Source organism: Mirounga leonina, unplaced genomic scaffold (genome assembly GCF_011800145.1).
Source record: "Mirounga leonina isolate KUSES-001 unplaced genomic scaffold, KU_Mleo_1.0 Mir_53, whole genome shotgun sequence".
Classification (NCBI taxonomy): Eukaryota; Metazoa; Chordata; class Mammalia; order Carnivora; family Phocidae; genus Mirounga; species Mirounga leonina.
Genome location: NW_023270807.1, coordinates 13,689,130 through 13,702,852, shown reverse-complemented (window position 1 = coordinate 13,702,852; position 13,723 = coordinate 13,689,130). Strand labels below are relative to the sequence as shown.

At 33.3% G+C, this 13,723-nt stretch overlaps 1 protein-coding gene and 1 pseudogene across 2 annotated transcripts in view; one reads left to right on the top strand and one right to left on the bottom strand.

Annotated features, from left to right (window-relative positions):
* The window catches only part of CD2AP (CD2 associated protein), a 132,744-nt gene that overhangs the window by 108,432 nt on the left and 10,589 nt on the right, over positions 1–13,723 (bottom strand). The gene's annotated exons all lie outside the window — the stretch shown is intronic.
* LOC118000861 lies at positions 10,529–13,309 on the top strand (annotated as a pseudogene).

Below are 13,723 nucleotides of genomic sequence, written 5' to 3'. Positions count from 1 at the left end.
TACTGGATAAGCACAATTTTGTACAGTTTTGAAACACGTAAAAAAAAAATTTTTTTTTAATTAATTTATTTATTTGACAGAGAAACACAGCAAGAGAAGGAACACAAGCAGGGGGAGTGGGAGAGGGAGAAGCAGGCTTCCCGCCAAGCAGGGAGCCTGATACGGGGCTCGATCTCAGGACCCTGAGATCATGACCTGAGCCGAAGGCAGACGCTTAACGACTGAGCCACCCGGCGCCCCGAAACACGTAAAAATTTTGAAACAAACTTCATCAGTATAACTAAAGGGCCAATTTTATTTCCAGCAAATGTAAATGAAAAAAATATATAGACTAAACATAGCTCTGTGCTATACCATGGTCACAGTACATTGTAACCTTTGTCTCATCATTGATTTATTGTGTCACTTTCAAGTTATGAGTGAGATAATTATGAGAGTGGTAAGAATTATGATTTGAATTTTCTTGTTGCACATATAGGTATATTTTTCCTTTTTACAATGCTCTTCATTCATATTGTTACAGACCTTAGTTACAGCCTATGAAAAAGAGTATCTCCTAAAATAAAACTGAGGTATAATCCTTACCCTTTTCTTCATTTCTCCTAGAGATATGATGAGGGGAATTGCCCACTCTAAGCATTCCCTCACTACAGATATTACTTTTACTCTAAAATCTAAGCAAAAACTTAAATCTCCAAGTTTTTAAAGCACAAAATATAAATAAAAGCTGGGAAAATAAAACAAATAAGATAAAGGATGCCATTGGTGGGCTCATCACCAGACTAAACACCACCAAAGACAGAATCAGGAAACTTGAAAATAGGTCAATAGAAACTTCCCAAATTGAAAAGTAAAAAAAAAAAAAAAAAAAAAAAAAAAACACAAAAAACACAAAAAACAGAACATCTAAGAACTGTGTAACAATTTTAATAGATAGAATATATGAGTAACTGGAATGCTAGAAAAGGAAGATAATGGAGAATTTTCCAAAATCAGTATCATACACCAAACCACACACCTGGGAAACTCAGAAAATACAAAACAGGAAAATGTGAGAAAAGTCTACACCTAAGCACACCCTTTTCAAACTGCAGAAAACCAAACATAGAAATTCTTGAAGCCATAAGAAAAAAAGCACCTTACGTATAGAAGAACAAGGGTAAGAATTATAGCAAACCTCTCTTCAGAAACACTCAAGAAAGGGGAGTAAACTATTTGAAGTATTGAAAGAAAAAAACTACCAACTTAGACTTCTAAGAGGGAAGTTTACAAAGATAACAGATCAACCTTAAGAAATAAGAAAAATCTCTGGGGTGCCTGGGTGGCTCAGTGGTTAAGCGTCTGCCTTCGGCTCAGGTCATGATCCCAGGGTCCTGGGATCAAGCCCTGCATCGGGCTCCCTGCTCGGCGGAGAGCCTCCTTCTCCCTCTCCGACTCCCCCTGCTTGTGTTCCCTCTCTTGCTCTCTGTCAAATAAATAAAATCTTTAAAAAAAAGAAAGAAGTAAAGTCTCAAATAAATAATCTAACCTTATATCTAAAGAAACTAGAAAAAATACAAACAAAGCTCAAAGTTAAAAGGAGAAAGAAAATAATAAAAATCAGACCAGAAATAAATGATATAGAGATTTTTAAAAAATAAAAAAGATTAATAAAACCAAGAACTGCTTTTTGGAAAGATAAATGAAATTGATAAACCTTTACCTAGAATCATCAAGAAAAAAAGAGAGTACTTAAATAAATAAAATCAGAAATGAAAGAAGTAACAACTAAGACCACAGAAAAACAAAGGATTATTAAGATACTACTATGGAAAATTATATGCCAACAAATTGGCTAACCTAGAAGATATAGATAAATTTCTAGAAACATAAATCTTCCAAAACTGAATCAGAAGGAAATAGAAAATCTGAACAGACTGATGACCAGTAATGAAATTAAACAAACAAAAGTCCAGGACCAGATGCCTTCACAGTTGAATTCTACCAAATATTTAAAGAGTTAATACCTATTCTTGTCAAATTTTTCCAAAAAATAGAGGAAGAAAAGATTCCAAATTTCACTCTACAAGGCCAGCATTACTCTAATACCTGAACCACTAACACTACAAAAAAAGAAAGCTACAGACCAATTATCTCTGATGAACACAGATGCAGATATCCTCAACAAAATATTAGCAAACTGCATCCAACAATACAAGAATCATTCACCACTATCAAATAGGATTTGTTTCAGAGATGCAAGCATGGTTCAGTATTCACAAATCAATCAACATGATATATCATATTAACAAAATAAAGAAAAAAATCCATATGATCATCTCAATAGATGCAGAAAAAGCATTTGCTAAAATTCAACATCCATTCATGATAAAAACTCTCAACAAAGTGGATTTAGAGGAAACACACCTCAACATAATAAAGGCCATAGCTAATGTCATACTCAATGGTGAAAAACTGATTTTCCTTTAAGATTAGGAACCAAAAAAAAAAAAAAAAATAGGAACAAGGATGCCTACTCTTGAAATTTTTATTCAAAACAGTACTAGAAACGCTAGCCATAGGAATCAGACAAGAAAAGTAATAAAAGGTATCCAAATTGGTAAGAAAGAAGTAAAATTGTCACTATTTCCAAATGACATGACCCTGTATTTAGAAAAGCCTAAAGACTCCACCAGAAAACTTTAGAATAAATGAATTCAGTAAAATTGCAGAATACAAAATGAATACCCATAAATTGGTTATATTTCTACACACTAATAACAAAATAGCAGAAAGAGAAGTTAAGAAAACAATCCCATTTATAATTACACCAAAAAGAATAAAATAGCTAAGAATAAACTTAACCAAGGAGGTAAAAAACCTATACTGTGATAATTATAAGACACTGAAGAAAGAAAATGAAGACGACACAAATGGAAAGTTATACCATGCTCACAGAGTAAAATAATTAATATTGTTAAAATGTCCATACTCCTCAAAGCACCCTACAAATTCAGTGCAATCCCTATCAAAATACCAAAAGTGTTTTTCACAGAACTAGAACAAATAATCCCAGCACATGTACGAAACCACAAGACACTGAATGGCCAAAACAATCTTGACAAAGAACAGCAAAGCTGGAGGTATGACAATCCCAGATTTCAAGATATACTACAAAGTCAAAATAATCCAGTGTTGTTCACACAAAAACAGACACTTAGATCAATGAAACAGGATTGAGAACCCAGAAATAAACCACACTTATATGATGAATGTACAATGTGTAAAAGACAGTCTCTTCAATAAATGGTGTTGGGAAAACTGGACTGCTGCATGCAAAAGAATAAAACTGGAACACTTTCTTACACCAAGTAGAAAAATAACTCAAAATGATTTAAACACCTATATGTGAGACCTGAAACCATAATATTCCTCAACAACAACAACAAAAAAGGCAGTAGTCTCTGACATTGGCCTTGACAACATATTTATGGATATGTCCCCTCAGGTAAGGGAAATGAATAAAAAAAAACAAATTATGTGGACTACACCAAAATAAAAAGCTTTTGCACAGCAAAGGAAACCATCAAAAAAATGATATAATTTAGGAAAACATGTATAATGAAATTTCAAATGATTAAGGCAAGAGACCAAACTAAGTATAAAGTACAAACCAAATCCGTAAAATATATTTCTTTTTTAAGACCTGAAATACATCAAAATAACTGTTCACTCCATAGAAATGTACAGGTCTTTTTTTTCCTCCTTCTTTATTCTGTGTTTTCTAAACTTCCTAAAATGAACAGTTTTACAATTAAAGATGATACTAATGTTGGTAATTCATAATGTGCTGTATTTACAGAACGTTAGTGTGGCAGAACCCCAATTATGCAAGTGTTCCTTATTATAATGCCGTTCTTTTCCAGCTAGGGTTCGTTCCAAGGTGATAGAGGAGGGTATCTGATGTTATGCCCCACAGTATACATCAAAACCTTTCACCTAGAAGTAGAGCTAGTTAGAATCAATGGGATATGTTTCAACCCTGAAGGAATCATTAAAAAGCCTTAAATCCCATCCGCCCTACTCTGATAGAATTTTCTTATAATTTAATTACCAAGACTAAACTCAATACAAAAAAGTTAATCCCAATCTTCCAACAACACTTCACTGTCTTAGAAACCACAAGTTCTACAGTACACATCATATGGAACAAGAAATGTTCCTGACTTACAAATGTACTGTTTTTCAAGTTCTTGTCTACTTCTCAATAGTGCTATCTGATCTTAGCCATCTACTTAATTATAACACCTATATCTGGATATGAGAATTGTTAAATTTCTTTAATGATATTCATATATAATATGTACATACATATAAACTATACATATGTATATATAAACATATACAATGTTTTTCAAAATATTATAGTGAGTCATGAAGTGTGGCAAAAAAATATGTCAGCAATACAATGAACTCCTCCTTAAATTATGTTGAATTACTCTAAATTATTTGTGCCTTCTTGCAGGAGAATTATACTGAGTTGACTTTCAAATATTTTATCCACTTTAACAAAATCTCTACTCGAAAGTCCAACTTTCAACAGTTCATGTCTAAGTAAAATTTATTCCTTAAAAATTAGTTTGTTGTAAAAGCTATTTTATACATAGTTCAAGTAGTATTATATTTTCAATTTTTTTTCAGATAAACTACAACCAAAAACACTAACTTCTCATTAACTATTAGAGCTAAATGAACCAGATCTTCCTAAAGTCAGTAAACTTCAAAATAAACTCATCCTAGGGCGCCTGGGTGGCTCAGTAGGTTAAGTGTCTGCCTTCGGCTCAAGTCATGATCCCAGGCTCCCGGGATCAAGACCCACATCGGGCTCCCTGCTCAGCGGGGAGCCTGCTCCTCTCACTGGCTCTCTCTCTCAAATAAATAAATAAAAATCTTTAAAAAAAATAAAAACAAAGTAAATAAATAAACTCATCCTAGATTTGGGGGGATATTTTTGCCAATATATATACAGCCATCCTAACCCCAAAGACTTAAGTTATGATTATTTAACTAACCAATAAACAATAGTAGCACTTGTATGGTTAGCTCACCCAGCAATCCACTTCTCAAACATCTCAAAAGATTAAATACTTCAAAGAAGCCTATCAGGATGAGCAATGAAAAATAAACTGGAGCCACAAAAGATTACAGAATACACAAAGGGATTTGTCAATTCAACACTCTAAAATGGGATGCTGCAGAGTTGGGGCCAGACTCAGAGGCTCAGAGTCATGTGACAACCTATGAAACTGGGCTGGTTCTTGGTTAGACTATAAAGTTCCAACCCTAAATCTCAATTAAATGGATAAATTTCTATTTTAAAAAGAAACACGAATTACTCAAGAGATTAAAAATAAAATCAACAGCCATAATCCAGGAATAAAATCAGAAAGTGGCCTAAAAATAGCCTCAAAAACAGTTCCCAAAAACAGATGATTTGTTTTAAAGGTTAATTCTTTCAAAACTACCATAAAACACAAAATAAGCCTACAAAGACTTCACTATCTTAAAATAATCATTATTTAAAAACAATTTAAGTGATATTAAGACCAAAAATTGTACCCACAAATATACTGTCTCAAACACATAAGGTTCTAAATAAAATGCCAATAAAGGAAATTGAAATGCATAGATAATTAGCCACCACAATAAGCAGGGGATAGAAATTTAATCTTGGAAAATCTGGGGCAACTGGCTGTCTCAGTCAGTAGAGCATGCAACTCTTGATCTCAGGGTCATGAGTTCAAGCTCCACTTGTGTGTAAAGCTTACTTTGAAAAAATAATAATAAAGAAAGAAATCTTGGAAAATCTAATTTATCATATAAACAGATAAAATTAAGAAAAACCACATGATCCACAGATTCAAAATAGCATTCGATAAATTTGAGCGTTAATGTGTTTTGTGTGAACTCAATCCCTCTTGTCCCAGTAAAAAGCTCCTAACATGAGGTCTTAACCTCAAGTTTTGCCCCAGAAAACATAAGCTTTGGGGCCAAATTAGCAATTCAGTTCTTCTCAGGATAACTATATTTATAACATGTACATTCAGACCTAGTTTATACTAGGGCATGGTTCTCAACCAGGATGATTTTGCCCCACAGGCGACACTTGGCCAAGTCTGGAGACATTTTTGGTTGTTACAGCTCAGGGAACGCTACCAACATCTAGTGGGTGGGGGCCGGGGATGCTCCTAAGCATCCATCAATGCACAGGACAGTCCTCCACACAAATTAATTTCTGGCCCAAAACTGCTAAGGTTGAAAAATTCTGTATAAGGGGAAATATGCTACATACCGATTTTCATCTCATCCCGTAAATTCTAGTTGAGTGAAAAAGAACTCTTCTCAGGGCACCTGGCTAGCTCAGTCAGAAGAGTGTGCAACTCTTATCTGAGGGCTGTAGTTTTCAGCCCCACACTGGGTATAGAGATTACTAAAAAATCAAGCTTAAAAAAAAACCCCACACACAAACAAAAAACACCTCTCCTCTCACACATACACGTACACAAACACACGCACGCACACACACATGAAAGGAAGAGGGTAGGAGAAATGCAAAAGAGGGAGGGGAGGAAATGGAAGTAAATATCAAGATTGTGGTGAGAAGCTTCTAAGCAAACAGAACAATCAAAATTTAAAAGCAAGCAAACTGGAAACTAGGAATAAATATTTGCAGCAAACCAAAGAATTAAAAGCATTTCTAAGAACCAAAAAGAAAAATAATACAACAAAGGCTGAAAATAAGCAAAAGAAAATGTAGTATTTAAAATGAAGTACAGCCACTCTAGGAATTTAATTCTCACTTGGAAAAAAAAAGATACATATTTTCTTAGCAACCTGGACTCACAGTAGGGAGGGGGGCCGCGCAGGGGGGTTACTGATAGTATTTTTTAAGGAGTCTACATTTTTAAAAATTTTTTAATAGTAATTTTTTTAAAAACAATTAATAAAAAATAGTGATTTTTTAAAAAACAAAGTAAAGTCTGAACATCAAGGTTAAAATTCTTAAAATCCAGAAATTTTTTTTAATTATGCATAAAATATCAACAGTAATATTATAAAGTTCACCAACTATTCTGCCCCAATAAACATGTATTCTTCTGATAATGAAAAATCACATCATAAAAAATAATATAAGCAATTTATACAAATTCCAAACAGGTTTGAGTTGTATGGATATTCACTAGGGAATATTTACTTTGGTTCTAATCAATACAACATAGGTAGATACCACAATATCTAATTAGGTCTGTCAAATTAAATGTACTCTGTATTATACCACCGGTTATATTATGCCATTGAGCTTTAACCTTTATTACAGCAAATGACAAATTACAAGAAGTTATACAAAAATTAACAAAATTATGCTCCATTGGGGCGCCTGGGTGGTGCAGTCAGTTAAGTCCCGACTCCTGGTTTTGGCTCAGGTCAAGATCTTGAGGTCACAGGATCGAGCCCCACTTAGGGTTCTGCGCCCAGCAGAGAGTCTGCTTAAGACTCCCTCTCACTCTGCCCCTCCCCTCTACTTTTTCTCTATAAAAACATACTCCACTGTAAATTCAGAAACAAGTATAAGCTTTATTCCAAAGAAGCAATAATATAATAGAAACACATTAATGGTTCCATTAAAAAAAGAAAAGATAAAAAGTATTTTTACTTTTTATTCCCAAGATTAAATACTTATTTTTTACCAGAACCAAAAGTCTTTACCAGAAACTTCTTTCCAGGACTATCCTTACATAAATGCAGAAATGCAAAATTGATGAGCATTGCTTAATATCATTAACCAGTGACATTCCATTATTTAGGTTCCCTAAAGTTATCCGGAATGTCAAAATACTAAGAAAATTCCCTCATATTCGTTAAAATAGAACTGATAAACAGCATTTCTTACATTTTTTTCAACAGAAGTTAAGTAAATCACTCTAAAGATATCATACACAAAACCCACCCCTCCCATTTGTATTTCAAATAGAGCACAAAAGTTTGCATATTAGGTACTTTATCAGAGTATTCAAAGAGAAGAGAGTATGTGGTGTAAGAAAACTTTTACACAGTATTACATTCCTTTTAATATTACTAAATCGGATCTGTAAGTGATAAATGTCTATAAAAATAATCTAAATTTAAAAAAACAAAAGTATTTTAATCTCACAAAGACCAAATACCTAATAATAGTTGAAAACAAATTGCCATGCATGCGTGACTAATGGCTCCTTACAAAATAACAAAGCTTAAGAACAACAAATAAACAAAATCGATCTGAAGAGCAAACAAGTTAGAAAATTCAACTAAATATTTCTCATTCAGATTTTTATTCCATTAACTTTGAGAAAATACTAAAGAAATTAGTTTTAAGCAAGTTTCAAGCCATATAAAATACCATGCATTTGTCATAAAATTTTATAGAATTCACCAAAAAAGTCTTATGATAGTCTACTGGATACGTAAGTGAAAGACCAAAGTGTAACACACAGTTAAAATTAGTTAAAAATCTTTTGAGAGAAAATAATTACCCAAATACACGTACAATGTGTAATACCAATCCACAATTTTAGGATGATAAAGATTTAATTATCATTTCTTTATTCTTAAACCACATTAGGACAGATATTTCAATCAGTATTACTTGTTCTGTTTAGCTCAACTTTTCCCCCCAGTGTTTTAAGAAATAATTAAGAGGGAGTGCCTGCGCGTTTCAGTCGGTTGAATGTCCAACTCTAGATTTCAGCTCAGGTCATGATCTCAGGGTCATGGGATTAAGCCCCAAGTCAGGCTCTGCACTCAGCTGGAGGTCTGCTTCTCTCCCTCTGCCCCTCCCAGCGCGCGCGCACGCACACACTCACTCTCAAATAAATCTTCAAAACAAAACAAAACAAAAAAATAATTAAGAGACATGCTTTAAAATCAAAGCAATAGAACTTTTTTTTTTTTTTTAAGATTTTATTTATTTATTTGACAGAGAGAGACACAGTGAGAGAGGGAACACAAGCAGGGCAAGTAGAAGAGGGAGAAGCAGGCTTCCTGCAGAGCAGGGAGCCCGATGTGGGGCTCGATCCCAGGACCCTGGGATCATGACCTGAGCTGAAGGCAGACGCTTAACAACTGAGCCACCCAGGCGCCCCCAAAGCAATAGAACTTTAATCCAGCCTTCTCCACATCCTTTCTCTGACCTTGGGTGAGTAACAATCTCTTTAATTTCTAATTTTGAAAAATGGAAACAATGATGTTTTACCCCAGAATGCTCCAGTGGAAATTAAATACTGAATAAAATACCTAGCATTGTAAGCATTCCCTAAATGCTAATAATCAGCAAAATATCAATTAAAAAGAAATTTTAAGGTTACCAAAAAATGGAAACTGGGTTTAAAAGACAATTTCACTCTTTAAGTAGACCTTAAAAGTGTAATGAAGTTATATAACTGCAAGAACCTATAAGAAAATCAGAGTCATGCAATCGTTTTATTTTCTCCACGTTTCCAAGCATACACCAAAAGTAAACATGTGCATTAAAAAATAACCTAAATCCTTACACTCAAAAAGGTGTTAAATTCAAATTACCAGAGAAAACATTATCTGGCCAGGGTTGAGAGCAGGGCACTTTGTTTTATTTATCTTTGTAGTCCCAAGCCCCATCACAGTGCCTAATATATCAAATGTACTAAACAGCTATTTGTAGCACTGAAACAAAAGATACTACATTGCGTAGAATTTTAAATTCTTCTTTCAACACAAGTATAATGATACTTAACACTCATCCAGCAAATATTTGAGTGGCTGCTACTGGAAGGTAGCCACTAGTTCCAGGTACCTCTAAGGTAGAAAGGAAAAACAAACAAAAACAAAAAAAACCCAAAGCTCTGCACTCCTGGAGTTTATACTCTACATTTATATTCTAAAAGGGTAAGACAAGCAATAAACATGTAAATAAGGAAAATACAAAGTAAGTTACAATGTGGAAAGAATGGGTTAAAAAAAAAAAAAGTAGGGCAGGGTAAGAAGGATCAAGAATGCCTATTATCTGTAACCCTAATGACACCTCTCAGAGGAAGAGTTAGGAATTGGTTCCACATTAATAATGGTTAAGAGTAGCACAAGCACTGGAATACACAGTTGCCTGTATTCAGTAAACTACTTCTGTGCTTCCTTCCTAATCTGTAAAATGAGAAAAATAACAGAACCCAAAAATACAGAGATTTGTTGTGAGAATTAAATAATGCCTGTAAAGTGCTCAAAACTATGCCTTAAATAGGAGTACCTAATAATATTCACCAAATGTTAACACCCATTATAATAAATTACAATATACTGCAATCTCCCCAGTACTCATCAGCAACCCAGGGCAAGGAACTTGTCCATCTTTTTATTTTGAATGCTTCTGTCCATGCTGATACACAAGACCTCAAGAAATATCTAATTTAAATCAAACTATTTACTAACAAGACAGAATTATAATTATTATTATTCTGGGAAAAAGCAATTACTGTGGAAGATGACTCATTACAAAGAACTAGAAATGAGAAAAGGTGGGAAAGAACTCACAGAATAGCTATGTAAGAGTCCTTGAGAACTTTTTTCAGAACTCAGACCTCACTGAAAATCCAATAAAAGATACAGATCCTTTACCCGAAACAATTCCATCACAAAGGTCCATGCAAAATTTTACATGTTTAAAACTGACAGGCTCCTGAAATATATTCCTATGTCATTTCTGAGAACATATTACATGCCCAATAATTATTTGTTTTTCTTTTGTGAACCTTGACCAACAGCATTCATTTATTTGTGAAATACCACTCTTAAATCTTACTTATCTCTGAAGTTAAGCATTATAAACTGAAAGAACAGCTCTCTAATTACTAAAGCCAAATTATACTTTCAGGTAACAATCCAAATGTCATTCAAAAGCTTCAAATTCTCTAATATACCAGTAGGCCAATTGCCAAAAACCACATTTTATTTAGAAGACAGAATGAAATAAACGTCAGGCCTCTTATATGCAATCTACTAAACTGAACATTTTTTCCCATGAGAAAATATATTTAACTATAAGTTATCAATAATTAAATATCTAATACAGAATTAATCAGATAAAACCAAAAATGGTTTATCATTAACAAACCCTAAAATAGTACAATTCCTTTTATAATAATTTACAATTGCATAACTTTAAAATATTTTCATATATATTCTCATTAGATTCACAACAAACCTAAGGGTTTACATTCTAAAAATGCCACATGACTACTAAGCACTTGAATTATGGCTAGTCCAAACCAACATGTTAAATAAATGCAAAATACATACCAGATTTCAAAGACAGAAAAAAATGGAAACATCTCATTAATAATTTCTTATACTGAATATATGTTGAAATAATTATTTTCTTTAACCCAACACATCCAAAATACTAAAATTAATTTCACCTATTCCTTTTAATTTTTTAACATATCTATTAGGAAACTTAATTATATACGGAATTTATCAGGTTACTATGCTCCAAAGAACATAATGTATACTTGTTTCACAATACCCATGTAAGATGGTATAATCTTACAGTTCACTCAACATTGTTTATTTTAAACAAATGTTTAAGCAACTTAAGCCTTTACACTTAAATTTAACATGATAAATTGGGAACTTATATAGAAATGTCTCTGATTTGTGAAACAGATAATTTTCCCTTTATTTACTAGGAGAATGTAACGTCAATGCAATACAGACGTACGTAAGCCATCAGCAACCCACCTGACAAGATGCTTAATATCTCCCAAGTTACTGACTCTCTTTTAAAAGAATTTAAGAACCTCAATGAGTCTTACAGAAAGGATTAAAGAATTTATTTCTTTTTTTTTTAAGATTTTATTTTTAAATAATTTCTACACTTAATGTGGAGCTTGAACTCACAACCCTGAGATCAAGAGTCACACAATCTGACGGAGCCAGCCAGGCACCCCTAAAGAGTTTATTTCTAAAAAGAAAGTTAGACCTCATACCAACTTGAAACATAGCTCCAGTAGTCAGAATTTTGTTAGCCTGGTTTAGGTGGACATATTTCAACATACTTAAATTTTGTATTATTCATTAGACTGGCTGAATCCCTCTCCCCAATTATTCCAAATTAAAGTATAACTGAATCATAGATTTAGTGGATACATAGCAGGCTCACAATTTTCTGCTAGTTATTAAGGGGGTTAAATTTTTTTAGTAGAACAAAGTAAATAATACAGTCTCTGGCATCAATGAGCTCAGGGCAAATAAGGTCATTCATTACATATGAAATGAAGAGAATAACAAAGGAGTTTTTATTTAGGCTTTACACTATGAGGTTCTAACTAAGTTCAACTGGGTTTTATAAAATATAAAGAATATGAGAAAGTCGGGAAGTATTTGTGCGAAACGGATTATCTTGGGGTCTAAAATATCACCTTTACATCTTCATTTGACATTCATTTGAAATTCTGTACTCTCAATAGATTTATTTTCATCATTTAAGGCAAATTTTTTAACTGCTTTATAAAATGTGTTTGATAAGAATGGTGTAGTTAATAAGTAAAAATGGAGTCTTCATCTTATTTATGCACACACACTCCAAAACAGCAAGACAAAATACTCAACAGAGTACAACCTGATGCAGCAGAGTAGGAATTAAGTAACAAAAAACTTTGATATAAGGGGAACACATCTCTAAATAACTTAAAGTTAGTTGTTTCTGCTCTAAAGAATAAATAAAAAGCATGTAGGAGAGTATACATTTGAAAGATCAACTTTAATCTTTCCTTAAAACATTATATTCTACTTTAGCCAAGACTGATGGTCTCAATTTTACAAATATATTAACTTCCGTGTTGCAAGTGAGCGAGCAGAAGGCAGTTCTGCTGCGAGAGTGGAGCAAGGCCTAAATCAAAGGAAGTTGTTTCTTCAAACTCTTCTGGCAGCGATTCTGACAGTGAGATTGACAAAAAGTTAAAGAGGAAAAAGCAAGTTGCTCCAGAAAAACCTGTGAAGAAGCAAGACTGGTGACACTTCAAGAGCCCGGTCATCCTCTGAGCACAGCAGCAGCACAGACAATAACACGTTTCAGATCGGGAAGATGAGGTACGTCAGTGTTCGGGACTTTAAAGGGAAAGTTCTAGTTCATATTAATGAATACGGGATGGATCTCGAAGGTGAAATGAAACCTCAAAGAAAAGGTATTTCTTTAAATACCAAGCAATGGAGCCGGCTGAAGGAACAGATTTCTGACATGGATGATGCGGTAAGAAAACTATAAAATCAGAGCCATAGGAAACCTGTACGGTAATCGTTGTTTTAATCTGTTTACATTGGCTTTTGTTTTCTAAACACTGTTTTCCAAGCTACTGTATAAGATGAATACTTTTTATGTGCCTTATTAAAAGTGTTCTGAGTGAAGTTAATTATCAACTTTATTAAGGAGGATTGCCTTGTGCCCACCACCTGGTATAGAATAAAATCAAATAATACAATCTTAAAAAACAAACAAACAAATGTATTAACTTCTATACTTAAAGCCCAAAACAAACAATTTGGCACTTATAATAATCACGATAAATAAATGCTCTAGAAATTTCACTCTTAAAGTTATTAAAGTTGGTCTAGATGTTACATAAATTTCTGGCCTCAGTACTAGGCCACTGATAGATAATAACAATGTTAAGACAGTTTT